At 42.3% G+C, this 14395-nt stretch overlaps 1 pseudogene; it reads left to right on the top strand.

Annotated features, from left to right (window-relative positions):
- The first annotated feature begins 1980 nt into the window (after positions 1-1980).
- Gm2641 lies at positions 1981-3795 on the top strand (annotated as a pseudogene).
- Positions 3796-14395: the final 10600 nt, after the last annotated feature.

The raw sequence follows: 14395 nt of genomic DNA, 5'->3' as shown, positions 1-14395 counted from the left end.
TATACCCCCTTCCTTGGGAGCTCCTCTTCTCACACTTCCTCTCTTACTAGGTACCTGGCCTCTGTGATTGTATGGCCTGTAACATCCAACATCCATACATGAAAGAAAACACAATATTTGTCTTTTGGTGTATGGGTTACCTCAGTCAGAATGATTCTTTTTCTAGCTTCATGCATTTACCTGCAAATGTCATGATTTCACATTTTAACCACTGAGTATTATTCCATTGTGTAAGTGTAGCATGTGTTCATTATCCATTCATCAGCTGATAGACATCCAAGCTGTTTCCAATTTCTAGGTATGATGAATAGAGCAGCAATGAACTTGTATGGGCAAGTGTCTCCGCAGTAGGATACAGAATCCTTTGGGCCAAGAGTGGTAGAACTAGATCTTGAGGTAGATCTATTCCCAGCTTCCAGATGATTTGCCATATTGATTTCCATAGTGGCTATACAAGTTTGTACTTCCACCAGCAATGAATAATAACCCTCCAGTGCCAAAGCTACATTTAGTTTTGGGCCATGGACTAAAGGGGCCCATTGAAACCTCCAAACATCTCAGGCTATTCCTGAGGCTTGTCCAATAATGGAAGACCCTGTGACAGAAAACAACAACACTTACATATCTCACTGAACATGGGTGAGCAGGTTCTAATTTGAAGCTTCGCCCCTTCTCACTAGCATCCAAGATACTGGAAGGTACCTGGCATGCTGCCAGATGAGAAAGGTAATTGCCGCCCCAGTTATAAACTCTGCACCTTACAGTGGTGACCTGCCTACATGATATGCTAACACAACAGTCACACACATGTTGTGAAAGTAATCAACCCTCTCTGGTTGGATTAAAGGCCCATTCCACGAGACAAAATTCATGTCTGACAATGCTTGGGTTGGCCAAGAACCTGAGACTGCACAGGCTATGGGCTTAGAGGAAAACCAAATACTATTTTGCTCAAGGAACGTAGCAATAAAATGATGTTCTGCTACACCCACGGATCAGGGTCTTGCTCAGCTATCGTCAGAGAAGCTTGAGACCCACAGCTGGACAGTGCAGAGAGCGAGAGATGTTGGAGCACCCAGTTTTAAACGGGGCGTCCTCACCTAACCCTCCTTTCAAATCTCAGGGACCTATTGAGAAGAGGAGGCAGAACGATTGTAAGAGCCAGGGGTGGTGAATGACTCTAAGCAAACAGTGCCCTCTGGACACAGGACTGATGTGCATATGAACTCACAGGGACCACGGCAGCACTCACAGGGCCTGCACAGGTTCCAACCAGACCGGGCTCCAGTGTCGAAGAGGGAAATGGATAAGGGTTCCTACATTAGCCAAGAAGCAATCTGCAATTGACATGCAGTGGCAAAGGAGAAATCATTTCTCTCTAATGGAGTCTCAGTGGGTACATCAATCATGCTTCAAGGGCCGGCACGATACTCAGCAGTGGATGGCCAACACAAAAGAAACCCAGCGGCATTTCCGCAGACTTTTTGTCTCATACAGCTTTGCTTGGGCATTCGTTGTCTCATCAGTCTTTTGTTTGTATATTCCAGTCTGTTTCTGATTTTGTGTGTGTGTGTGTGTGTGTGTGTGTGTGTGTGTGTGTTTCTTGTTTGTTTGTTAAAGAAAGAGAACAAAAAAGTGTGGAGTTGGAAGGTGAGGGGAGCTAGGTGGGATTGGGGATGGAGAAAAGCATGATCAGAATATGTGGAATGAAACCAAGGGTTTTTTTTTTTAATAAGAAAGAAAGAGAGAAAGAGAGAGAGAGAGAAAGGAAGAAAAAAGGGAGAGAGAGACAGAAAGAGAGAGAGACACAGAGAGAGGGAAGAGGAACATTAAAAAATATTTTTAAACACTATTTATTCTAAGAGTTTTTTGAGCAATAGGAAAAATGTTCAAAGCTTCACACAGCAGGGACAGACAACAGAGCACCTGAGACATTCCACTGCAGTAGCGCATGGAGGGCCTGTGCTGTGCCCAAGAAAGATGGGAGTGAAGCACATCTTCTCCAAATCTGCTGGGGATGAGAGGGGCACACACAAGAGACATCTCACGGTGTCCAATCAGAACCATTCCATCAGCAGTCGGAGCCCAGGAGGAATGGAGAAGCTTCTTGTGGTTTGCAGGTGGCAGTTTGGTGTGGAGTAATTGCCAAGGCAGGGTGCCAAGCGTACCCCCACTGGCTACAGCCAGAATGGAGGTCAGTCCTAGCCAGAGGACTAAATAGGATGATGATTCCACAGGACAGCAACCCAGGGCACCAGAAAGGGAAGAGGGGAAGCACACACAGAAGGATTGAGAAATAAATACCATGAGGACAACTGGAGACAAGATCCCCCTCCTCGCCCACCTCCCCCTCTCCTCCCTTCCCCTTTGTAGGACAAAGAACCTAAGGCTTTGTTCATCCTAAGTGATTGTGCTACCACCGAGCTACATCTTCCAACCTGGTCAGAGATTTAGAAATGTGCAAAAGAAGAAAACTGTAATGAACTCACCATGTTCTGTTAACTTGGAGTTTTTAATCCATGTGGATACAGAGATCACCAGAGCTATAAACATGTCTTTAGCTTGTCCACTGAGAGCACCTATGAGCAGGGACAGTCTAATCCTAATGATCACACCTACACTATAGATCGTTCTTTCTTTCTTTCTTTCCTTTATTTATTTTTTTAAGAGCTGAGAGGGGTAAGTGTGAGGAAAGCTTACATGTTATGCCAGAACATGAGAATATGCTGTAAAATTGCATGAGTCATGTTAAAAGTACAGAATCCATCATGAAAGGTCCATCAGTAATGTGAGTATCAAAAGAGATCTTAGCAACAGAGTCTAACTAACTCGCTAAACCCAGAGTCTATAACTCCATACTGATAGAAATAATACATTGACTGAGCAGTGGTGGCAGTGTATGCCTTTAATCTCAGCACTTGGGGAGGTGGAGGCAGGAGATCTCTGTGAGTTCAAGGCCAGCCTGGTCTATAGAGCAAGTTCCAGGACAGCTAGGAATACACATAGAAACCCTGTCTGAAGAAAACCAGTAAATGATAATGATGTTGATGATGGTGGTGGTGGTGATGGTGATGATGATGATACATTGAAAGGTGAGAGGAAGTAGAGTGTGTATGTAGTCTCACAGTACCATGCTTTCCCTTCATGAGGAAACGTCCATGTGGAAGGAGGCTGAGGAAAAGAATTGGGATCTGCATGCATAGTGTTTGGGTGGACATCACTGAACTAGGTCAGGCAGTCAGATAGCCATTTCAAAATACCAGGCCAGGCCAAAAACTCAGGTTCAATTAATTTCATATCCCTTAGTGGTCTGGAGTCTGCTCTCCTCCTCAGAACTTTCCAATCCAGCTTTGGCTCCAGCACGGACTCATTCTAATGTTGCTTTGGACCTTGTGGGGACTCTGGCTGAAGTGAGGGATGAACACAGTGTAGACAAGGCCAGAGCCAAACTTGCTAAACTGGATATCAAACTAAACCCTTACATTAAGGCGTCCAGAAATCATGTCAAAGAAGATGCAATGCCTGATTTTAGACTTACTATTGGAGAAGAAAAATTTAATTTTGTAGGATAAAAATTCTGAGGCTGACTTTAAAGACAATGAAAACATACAGTTTAAGCAACAGCTAAACGAACTGAAGAAGCAGTACGGTGTGTGTACAGACAGAGGGGCCAATGAGACAGAAGGGGGTGATGAAGAGACCGTTGTGGCCAACTTCATCTGCTCCATAGCACAGCTGGGAAAGAAGTCAGTGAAAGACAGTGTATGGGCCACACCTCTGAAGAAGCCACTGTGAATAAGCCTTAGAACGAGAGAAGCAAGGCCTGTTCTCCTGGAACTGGCTGTAGCCCCAATGTGAGGACGTCAGATCTCATCCTGGATGCTGGATGAAACCCCGAGAAGAGCAATTGAGTCACAAGAGAAAGAAGAAAAAAAAATGTCTTTCTGAGTAGGAACAGGCTGCCTGTACACAGGGATGGCTGCATCCTGTCTCCACCCCATCCCTGATAGTCAGAAAGCAGTTAAGGGCTGTCTGCCGAGCACACATCATCTGAGGTAAGACTTGATAGTTAGCTGTGGTTGAAAACCTCTGTTTTAAGTTGCACAATAAAACCATAACTGCATTATATTCTTTATTTTTAAGTGCTCTGTAATTTTAAATAAAACGTTGATTGCCCTCTAAAAAAGAGAAGAAAAAGAAATGTCAACTATAAGGGACAGAAGAAAATTTGTCTGCAGCTGAATAAAACGTCCTTATTAAGTGATCAAAGTTACCAAGTGGAAGTCAATGGGAAACATGCCTCTCACTTCTGTTGTGTCAAAGACACAAAAGCCGATTGCCAAGCCCACTGTGGTCTTCTAGTCTGTTAAGGTCAGAAAAGATGGCATTGTCACAGACTGAATACATTTGCAATTAAACGTTGCATGGAGCTGAGCTGTGTCTGTTCACCAACACGTGCACTGGAACACCTGGAGGAGCTGTGTGGGACCTGGATTTTAGGTTGCAGTCATGTATATACTTTTTTCTACTGTGTGTGTGTGTGTGTGTGTGTGTGTGTGTGTGTGTGTGTGTGTGTGTGTCTATCTGTAAGGGGGTACATGCATGTGAGTAAACCTGTTAGCTGAGGCCAGAGAGGAACTCAGATCACCTGGAGCTGGAGCTAGAGTTACAAGTGGTTGTCAGCTGCCAGGCATTGGTACTGTGAGCCAGCCCCAGGTTTTCTGGAAGAGGAGTCAGTGCTCTTACCTCTGAGTCATCTTTCCAGTCCTACATGTATCCATTTTAATTTCCTAGAAGTAACATTGTGTTGCAGATTTCATGGTAGCTGCATTATCTGAGAGTACCAAAAGGATACATTTTGGTAACTTGTTCTCAACTGGACAGAGCACAAGAGGGTTTTTGTGCTGTTTTCATAACTTTCTGTAAAAGCACAGCTGTTTTGAAACGAAAACATCCTGTAAAGATTGTAACAGTTATTTAGGCAGCCTCAGTGCAAATGTGAATGGGCAAGATTGCTGAGGATGAAGCTGAAAGACTTGCAGACTGGATGAGGAGGCAGCGACATGGGGTGAAGTCTAATGGGATGCTCACTTTGGGGCATGCAATGTTGCAAAGACACTGGTAGCTTATTTGATAAAAGGAAACGGAACCACATAATTCACCGAGAACATTAGGCTTGAGGGAAGATCCAAATGAATTTGTTCTTAGTGTATGATGAGTCAGAAGAGAGGCTAAGCACAGTGTGTGTGTGTGTGTGTGTGTGTGTGTGTGTGTGTGTGTGTGTGTGTGTGTGTGTGTGTGTGTTTCTGTATGTGTGTGCCTTTGGTAGGGTTGTTAAGCAGTGATGGGCTTTGATTGCTCTGATACCTGTCTGATTTTGCTTTTTTTCTCAGCTCCCTGATTGTCCACACCTGTAGAGAATGAGCCTAAAGAGGAAATTGATTGTTCTTGGAAAGGCGCCAAAAGCAAAAGCCAGAACCTCCCCAAGCTGTCTTCAGAGAAAAATGTTTTCAGTCCACACAAATTCTCCATGTCAAATGGTCTGTCACCAGCCTAGATCATCAAAGAGACTGAGTGCATTGTGGTTGTGTAGACATATCCTTTGATTGCCTTATTATTTAACCCTCTCTATAAAGGTGATATGGCCCAAATACCTTATCTGGGCCTTTGAGGCTCTCTCAAAATGTAATTTTATGGCCCCATTTCCTCTCTCACCGGAGGCCTGCTAATTGAAGCTGGGTGTGTTCTGCCCTGCCTTTGAATTATTACTCGTTTTTGTTCTGCCTCTTGGCCTCAACTCATTGTGAACAGAAAGAATACCAAACTGGGCACCATGGAGAAGCTGAGTTAAAGACCCAGACTTTATGCTCCAGGAATTCACATTCACAATATAAATGTAAGATGCCTGCATGAAGGTGAGAGACCTTGCCTCATGGAAGCAGACACTCAAAAGGGTGTGTGCCCCCTGAAACTGGGTAGCTGTTTACTTTTGTAATTATGATTTCCAGCCATTGAGACAATCTGTTCCCAGATTGTTTTACTTGCTCCTAGTTGATTCTAGGATCTGGAAGGAAAACTCCTTTTTTTTTTTTTTTCAAACTCATTGTTTCCCATTCTCCAGGACTCACCTAAAAACTGTGATTCCCTAAGAATGGTTCAATTCTACCACCATCGACTACAAGAGAAGGTTTGCATCCAATTTCTTTCTGCCATTCTTATCAGGCAGAACAGCCTGGTGTCCCACAGAGAACTCCAAGCAAAATTCTGGAATGCAACTGAGCAGCCTAGACCCTCATATGCTAGGAGAGGGAACTGAAATGCAGAGAGATCATAACTCAGCAAATATCACACAGCACAGATGCCTGAGTTACAAGAAAGTTAGGTCTCATTCCAAATAGACTCATGGGGGAAACATAAATGAATTATTGGCTTTCATAGAAAAAAAATGAAATATCTCCTATAACTTCATGGTTTAGAGACACATCTAACCATTCACTCAGACTAGATTTGAAGCCCAATGGTTTCCCCCTCTGCTCCATCTCTCCCTTTCCTTCTCCCCCATGGTGGAACCAGCATTGACTTAGTACACCTCAGGCCTAATTCTTCCTCCTTGAAAACACTATTTCCATCAATAGTTCAAGTAAGGTCTCAGAGGTTAATCTCATTGGCTCTAATTCTTGTCTTGATGCAGGGCACATCTCTGAATGCTAGCCCCTGAAAGAAGATATTCTGACTAGCTGAAGCCAAACAGAGCTTCTCCCAAGGATTTAGGGTGAGTTCACCAGAATCTCTTGATTTGGGAAAGTTAGATGCTGTTGTAAAGAAGAAAACAAAATGAATGTTGGGCATACAATCCACAGAAAGTGACTGGCAGAGTCAAGGCTAAAATCTAGGCTTCTCAGATCTGGCTCCATAGCTTCCTCCCATTCTGGAAATGCCAACTAAAGTTCTGTCAATACAGCTTTACATGTAGATAATTCTACCCTGCATCTGAAGTAGTGGTGGTAAATTCAGTGTTCCTTGAGCCTGAAGATAGGATGCAAGAAGGGAAAAGACTGCTGGACCATCTGTAGGTCCAAATCAGGGATGAGAGATAGAAGAGATTTGCAATGATTGTCCCACCTGTGCTGTCAGTGGAGCAGTGTCAGCACAATCGATTTAATCAACACAATGAGACAGGGCTCTGGAAAACTGCCCGTGAGCATATTAACCAGACCCATAATCAGCATGAAGGTGGAGTTCTTCAGAGAACAGTTGGTTGAGCAGAACAGGAAGAAGGGTTACAGGTATTATTTATAGCAAAGGAGCCATGGCCGGGAGCTGGTTTCTTTGGGGATCTTTATCTGTGGATTCCATAAACATGAGGTACACACAATGCCATGTCCTTCCAGCAATGTGCTGTCTTGTTTCTTATTTAGCCATAAACACAAAATGTTCATCTGATAATCTTCTTGGCATTTTTCCCAGGCCTGGAATCATAACCCCTCTTAGCATATACTGCCATCACCAGATAGATTACAACTTCAAGTCTGTCCTTAAATGTTTCCCTGGAGAGAGGGGCTTGTTACAGGAAGCGTGTGAGGGTCTCTTACTGAACATACTCAAAAAGATGAGGAATTCATGTTCCTTGGCAAAGCACTCCCTTGTCTAATCTTGGCCCATATTCTAAGTCCCATTTCTCATTTATTGTGGTCAGTTCCTTCTGTAACAAACTCAGAGCAAATAGATTTTGCCACAATTTCTATGCTTCCTTGCTGTTTGGCCTTAAATGTTTATTCTTTATTTCCCCATAGAAGACTCAGAGAGGAGCCTCGAGTTTGTGATTTCTACCTTAATACCTCACCTTCTCGGCATAGTCATCTTTGAAACACCTGCTTTTGCTTTTATACCCTTCATTGATTTACTCCTGTCTCCCTTAGGCCGCGCCTTGCCTTGTATTATGTGATTTGTGGATCCATCTTATCCCTCACATAAATCTCTGGATTTCCAAGGCAGTGATCACAGGTGATTTGTGTCTGAATTCCCATGATGCCCACCTAGCCTGGATAGATTTGTTGAATCTATCAAGTCTAGAAAATTCATAGTGTGAGAACTGTGTCTGTTTTACTAAATGTGGCACCTTGAGCAAGTGAAATCAGATATCTTATGAAGGTTTTAAGGGCAACGAAATGGGTGAGACTGAGGGTTAGTTCCCTGATGAGATCCCCCAAACTTTCCTTTCACTGTGCCTGCCCTGAGTCTTTACCTGTGGGAGACATGTGTCATCCTAAACCAAGTAGAGCCTTTGCTTACTGAATTACTGTGACCCGGGAAAGTTACTAATCTGTAAGACAATTTCAGGTCAACATTAATGGCGTTAGTCGTCTGTCAAAGCATCTGTCAGGTGACCTCCAGACAGTGGCAAATCCTGTGGTGGGACATTCATCAATTCTCTTGATTGTAAAAATAAATTCTGAAACCACCAGACATACGATTAGATTCTGGTATCAAGACCATTTCTATCTTTGCTACCCCAATACTGTTGCTATCATCTCACCTTAGGACTCTCTCCACTGCCCTGCTACTACCCTGTGGGAGGATCCTCCAAGAATCAGGGGCACATAGGTAGAGATGTCAACAAATGACTCCTAAGCTAAAACTTCAGGGCAATTGATCTATGTCATTAGGGCAAACTGGAGTGTAGTGGTACTGTGCTAACTGCTCGGGATATGTAATTTGAAGTTATTATCCATTGTTGGGAACAGGCCTCTTTAGTTAAAGCATTTTAAACAAGTTTTCTAGTCTCTCTGAGTCTCAGTGAGCTTGTTTGTGAAGAAAGCAGTTCTGCCTATGGCAAAGGTCAGACAAGAGCAGGTATGACCAGGACTCTTGAAAATGAAGTGGGGAGGAAATTAGTCTGAACAGGTGAGAGGGTGCGCCACAGAACCAGACAGCTTCTGGGACAGGCAGAGGCACAGAGCCGCTGAGGCAGAACCCTTTGTGGGCCAAAGACAGCCGGCCACCGTCCGGACCAGAGGACAGGTGTCCGCCTGGCTCGGAAGGCAGCCTCAGCCTAAGGAGCAGCAGTCGCCATCTTGGTTCCAGGACTCCGCAGAACTTAGGAAATTAGTCTGCACAGGTGAGAGTCTGCACCACAGAAGCTGACAGCTTCTGGGACCTGCCAAAGCAACACAGCTTCTGAGAAAGGTCCTGTTTTGGGCCTTCTTCTTCGGCCAGGAGGAGGTCCAAACACAAGATATCTGCACACCTTCCCTGTAAGAGAGCTTGCCAGCAGAGAGTGCTCTGAGCACTGAAACTCAGAGGAGAGAATCTGTCTCCCAGGTCTGCTGATAGACGGTAACAGAATCACCAGAAGAACAATCTCTAAACAGAGTCAACTATAACTACTAACTCCAGAGATTACCAGATGGCGAAAGGTAAATGTAGGAATCTTACTAACAGGAACCAAGACCACTCACCATCATCATAACCCAGCACTCCCACTTCGCCCAGTCCAGGGCACCCCAACACACCCGAAAACCTAGACCCAGATTTAAAAGCATATCTGATGATGGTAGAGGACATCAAGAAGGACTTTAATAAATCACTTAAAGAAATACAGGAGAACACTGCTAAAGAGTTACAAGTCCTTAAAGAAAAACAGGAAAACACAATCAAACAGGTAGAAGTCCTTACAGAAAAAGAGGAAAAAACATACAAACAGGTGATGGAAATGAACAAAACCATACTAGACCTAAAAAGGGAAGTAGACACAATAAAGAAAACTCAAAGTGAGGCAACACTGGAGATAGAAACCCTAGGAAAGAAATATGGAACCATAGATTTGAGCATCAGCAACAGAATACAAGAGATGGAAGAGAGAATCTCAGGTGCAGAAGATTCCATAGAGAACATCGGCACAACAATCAAAGAAAATGGAAAATGCAAAAAGATCCTAACTCAAAATATCCAGGAAATCCAGGACACAATGAGAAGACCAAACCTACGGATAATAGGAGTGGATGAGAATGAAGATTTTTCAACTCAAAGGACCAGCAAACATCTTCAACAAAATTATTAAAGAAAACTTCCCAAATCTAAAGAAAGAGATGCCCATGAACATACAAGAAGCCTACAGAACTCCAAATAGACTGGACCAGAAAAGAAATTCCTCCCGACACATGATAATCAGAACAACAAATGCACTAAATAAAGATAGAATATTAAAAGCAGTAAGGGAAAAAGGTCAAGTAACATATAAAGGCAAGCCTATCAGAATTACACCAGATTTTTCACCAGAGACTATGAAAGCCAGAAGAGCCTGGACAGATGTTATACAGACACTAAGAGAACACAAATTCCAGCCCAGGCTACTATACCCAGCCAAACTCTCAATTACCATAGATGGAGAAACCAAAGTATTCCACGACAAAACCAAATTCACCCATTATCTCTCCACGAATCCAGCCCTCCAAAGGATAATAACAGAAAAAAACCAATACAAGAACGGGAACAACGCCCTAGAAAAAACAGGAAGGTAATCCCTCAACAAACCTAAAAGAAGACAGCCACAAGAACAGAATGCCAACTTTAACAACAAAAATAACAGGAAGCAACAATTACTTTTCCTTAATATCTCTTAACATCAATGGTCTCAACTCCCCAATAAAAAGACATAGACTAACAAACTGGCTACACAAACAAGACCCAACATTTTGCTGCTTACAGGAAACACATCTCAGAGAAAAAGATAGACACTACCTCAGAATGAAAGGCTGGAAAACAATTTTCCAAGCAAATGGTATGAAGAAACAAGCTGGAGTAGCCATCCTAATATCTGATAAGATTGACTTCCAACCCAAAGTCATCAAAAAAGACAAGGAGGGGCACTTCATTCTCATCAAAGGTAAAATCCTCCAAGAGGAACTCTCAATTCTGAATATCTATGCTCCAAATACAAGGGAAGCAACATTCATTAAAGAAACTTTAGTAAAGCACACATTGCACCTCACACAATAAGAGTGGGAGACTTCAACACACCACTTTCACCAATGGACAGATCATGGAAACAGAAACTAAACAGGGACACAGTGAAACTAACAGAAGTGAGGAAACAAATGGACCTGACAGATATCTACAGAACATTTTATCCTAAAACAAAAGGATATACCTTCTTCTCAGCACCTCATGGTACCTTCTCCAAAATTAACCACATAATAGGTCACAAAACAGGCCTCAACAGATTCAAAAATATTGAAATTGTCCCATGTATCCTATCAGATCACCATGCACTAAGGCTGATCTTCAATAACAAAATAAATAATAGAAAGCCAACATTCACGTGGAAACTGAACAACACTCTTCTCATTGATACCTTGGTCAAGGAAGGAATAAAGAAAGAAATTAAGGACTTCTTAGAGTTCAATGAAAATGAAGCCACTTCATACCCAAACTTATGGGACACAATGAAAGCATTTCTAAGAGGAAAACTCATAGCTCTGAGTGCCTCCAAAAAGAAACTAGAGAGAGCATACATTAGCAGCTTGACAACACACCTAAAAGCTCTAGAACAAAAGGAAGCAAATTCACCCAAGAGGAGTAGACGGCAGGAAATAATCAAACTCAGGGGCGAAATCAACCAAGTGGAAACAAGAAGAACTATTCAGAGAATCAACCAATCAAGGAGCTGGTTCTTTGAGAAAATCAACAAGATAGACAAACCATTAGCCAGACTCACTAGAGGGCACAGGGAAAACATTCTAATTAACAAAATCAGAAATGAAAAGGGAGACATAACAACAGATCCTGAAGAAATCCAAAACACCATCAGATCCTTCTACAAAAGGCTATACTCAACAAAACTGGAGAACCTGGATGAAATGGAGAAGTTTCTAGACAGATACCAGGTACCAAAGTTGAATCAAGATCAGGTTAATGATCTAAACAGCCCGATATCCCCCAAAGAAATAGAAGCAGTCATTAATAGTCTCCCAACCAAAAAAAGCCCAGGACCAGATGGGTTTAGTGCAGAGTTCTATCAGACCTTCAAAGAAGATCTAATCCCAGTTCTTCACAAACTATCCCACAAAATAGAAACAGAAGGTACTCTACCCAACTCATTCTATGAAGCCACAATTACTCTCATACCTAAACCACAAAAAGACCCCACAAAGATAGAGAACTTCAGACCAATATCCCTTATGAATATTGATGCAAAAATCCTCAATAAAGTTCTTGCTAACAGAATCCAAGAACACATTAAAGCAATCATCCATCCTGACCAAGTAGGTTTTATTCCAGGGATGCAGGGATGGTTCAATATACGGAAATCCATCAACGTAATCCAGTATATAAACAACCTCAAAGACAAAAACCACATGGTCATCTCGTTAGATGCCGAGAAAGCATTTGACAAAATCCAACACCCATTCATGATAAAAGTCTTGGAAAGATCAGGAATTCAAGGCCCATACCTAAACATGATAAAAGCAATCTACAGCAAACCAGTAGCCAGCATCAAAGTAAATGGTGAGAAGCTTGAAGCAATCCCACTAAAATCAGGGACTAGACAAGGCTGTCCACTCTCTCCCTACCTATTCAACATTGTACTTGAAGTTCTAGCCAGAGCAATTCAACAACAAAAGGAGATCAAGGGGATACAAATTGGAAAGGAAGAAGTCAAATTATCACTTTTTGCAGATGATATATTAGTATATATAAGTGACCCTAAAAATTCCACCAGAGAACTCCTAAGCCTGATAAACAGCTTCAGTGAAGTAGCTGGATATAAAATTAACTCAAACAAGTCAATGGCCTTTCTCTACACAAAGGACAAACAGGCTGAGAAAGAAATTAGGGAAACAACACCCTTCTCAATAGCCACAAATAATATAAAATACCTAGGCGTGACTCTAACTAAGGAAGTGAAAGATCTCTATGACAAGAACTTCAAGTCTCTGAAGAAAGAAATTAAAGAAGATCTCAGAAGATGGAAAGATCTCCCATGCTCATGGATCGGCAGGATCAATATAGTAAAAATGGCTATCTTGCCAAAAGCAATCTACAGATTCAATGCAATCCCCATCAAAATTCCAACTCAATTCTTCAACGAATTAGATAGGGCAATCGGCAGATTCATCTGGAATAACAAAAAACCTAGGATAGCAAAAACTCTTCTCAAGGATAAAAGAACCTCTGGTGGAATCACCATGCCCGACCTAAAGATGTACTGCAGAGCAATTGTGATAAAAACTGCATGGTACTGGTATAGTGACAGACAAGTAGACCAATGGAACAGAATTGAAGACCCAGAGATGAACCCACACACCTATGGTCACTTGATCTTTGACAAGGGAGCTAAAACCATCCAGTGGAAAAAAGACAGCATTTTCAACAAATGGTGCTGGCACAACTGGCTGTTATCATGTAGAAGATTTCGAATTGATCCAGTACTATCTCCTTGTACTAAGGTCAAATCTAAGTGGATTAAGGATCTCCACATAAAGCCAGAGACACTGAAACTTATAGAGGAGAAAGTAGGGAAAAGCCTTGAAGATATGGGTACAGGGGAAAAATTCCTGAATAGAACAGCAATGGCTTGTGCTGTAAGATCGAGAATCGATAAATGGGACCTCATAAAATTGCAAAGCTTCTGCAAGGCAAAAGACAACGTCAATAAGACAAAAAGACCACCAACAGATTGGGAAAGGATCTCTACCTATCCCAAATCGGACAGGGGACTAATATCCAATATATATAAAGAACTCAAGAAGGTAGACTCCATAAAATCAAATAACCCCATTAAAAAATGGGGCTCAGAACTGAACAAAGATTTCTCACCCGAGGAATACCGAATGGCAGAGAAGCACCTGAAAAAAAAAATGTTCAACATCTTTAATCATCAGGGAAATGCAAATCAAAACAACCCTGAGATTCTACCTCACACCAGTCAGAATGGCTAAGATGAAAAATTCAGGTGACAGCAGATGCTGGCGAGGATGTGGAGAAAGAGGAACACTCCTCCATTGTTGGTGGGATTGCAAGCTTGTACAACCACTCTGAAAATCAGTCTGGCGGTTCCTCAGAAAATTGGACATAGTACTACCGGAAGATCCAGCAATACCTCTTCTGGGCATATATCCAGAAGATGCCCCAACCGATAAGAAGGACACATGCTCCACTATGTTCATAGCAACCTTATTTATAATAGCCAGAAGCTGGAAAGAACCCAGATGCCCCTCAACAGAGGAATGGATACAAAAAATGTGGTACATATACACAATGGAGTACTACTCAGCTATTAAAAAGAATGAATTTATGAAATTCCTAGGCAAATGGATGGACCTGGAGGGCATCATCCTGAGTGAGGTAACCCAATCACAAAGGAACTCTCACAATATGTACTCACTGATAAGTG

Source organism: Mus musculus, chromosome 8 (assembly GCF_000001635.26).
Source record: "Mus musculus strain C57BL/6J chromosome 8, GRCm38.p6 C57BL/6J".
Classification (NCBI taxonomy): domain Eukaryota; kingdom Metazoa; phylum Chordata; class Mammalia; order Rodentia; family Muridae; genus Mus; species Mus musculus.
Note: the sequence above shows the minus strand (reverse complement) of the source record. Positions and strands in the feature narration are given on the sequence as shown.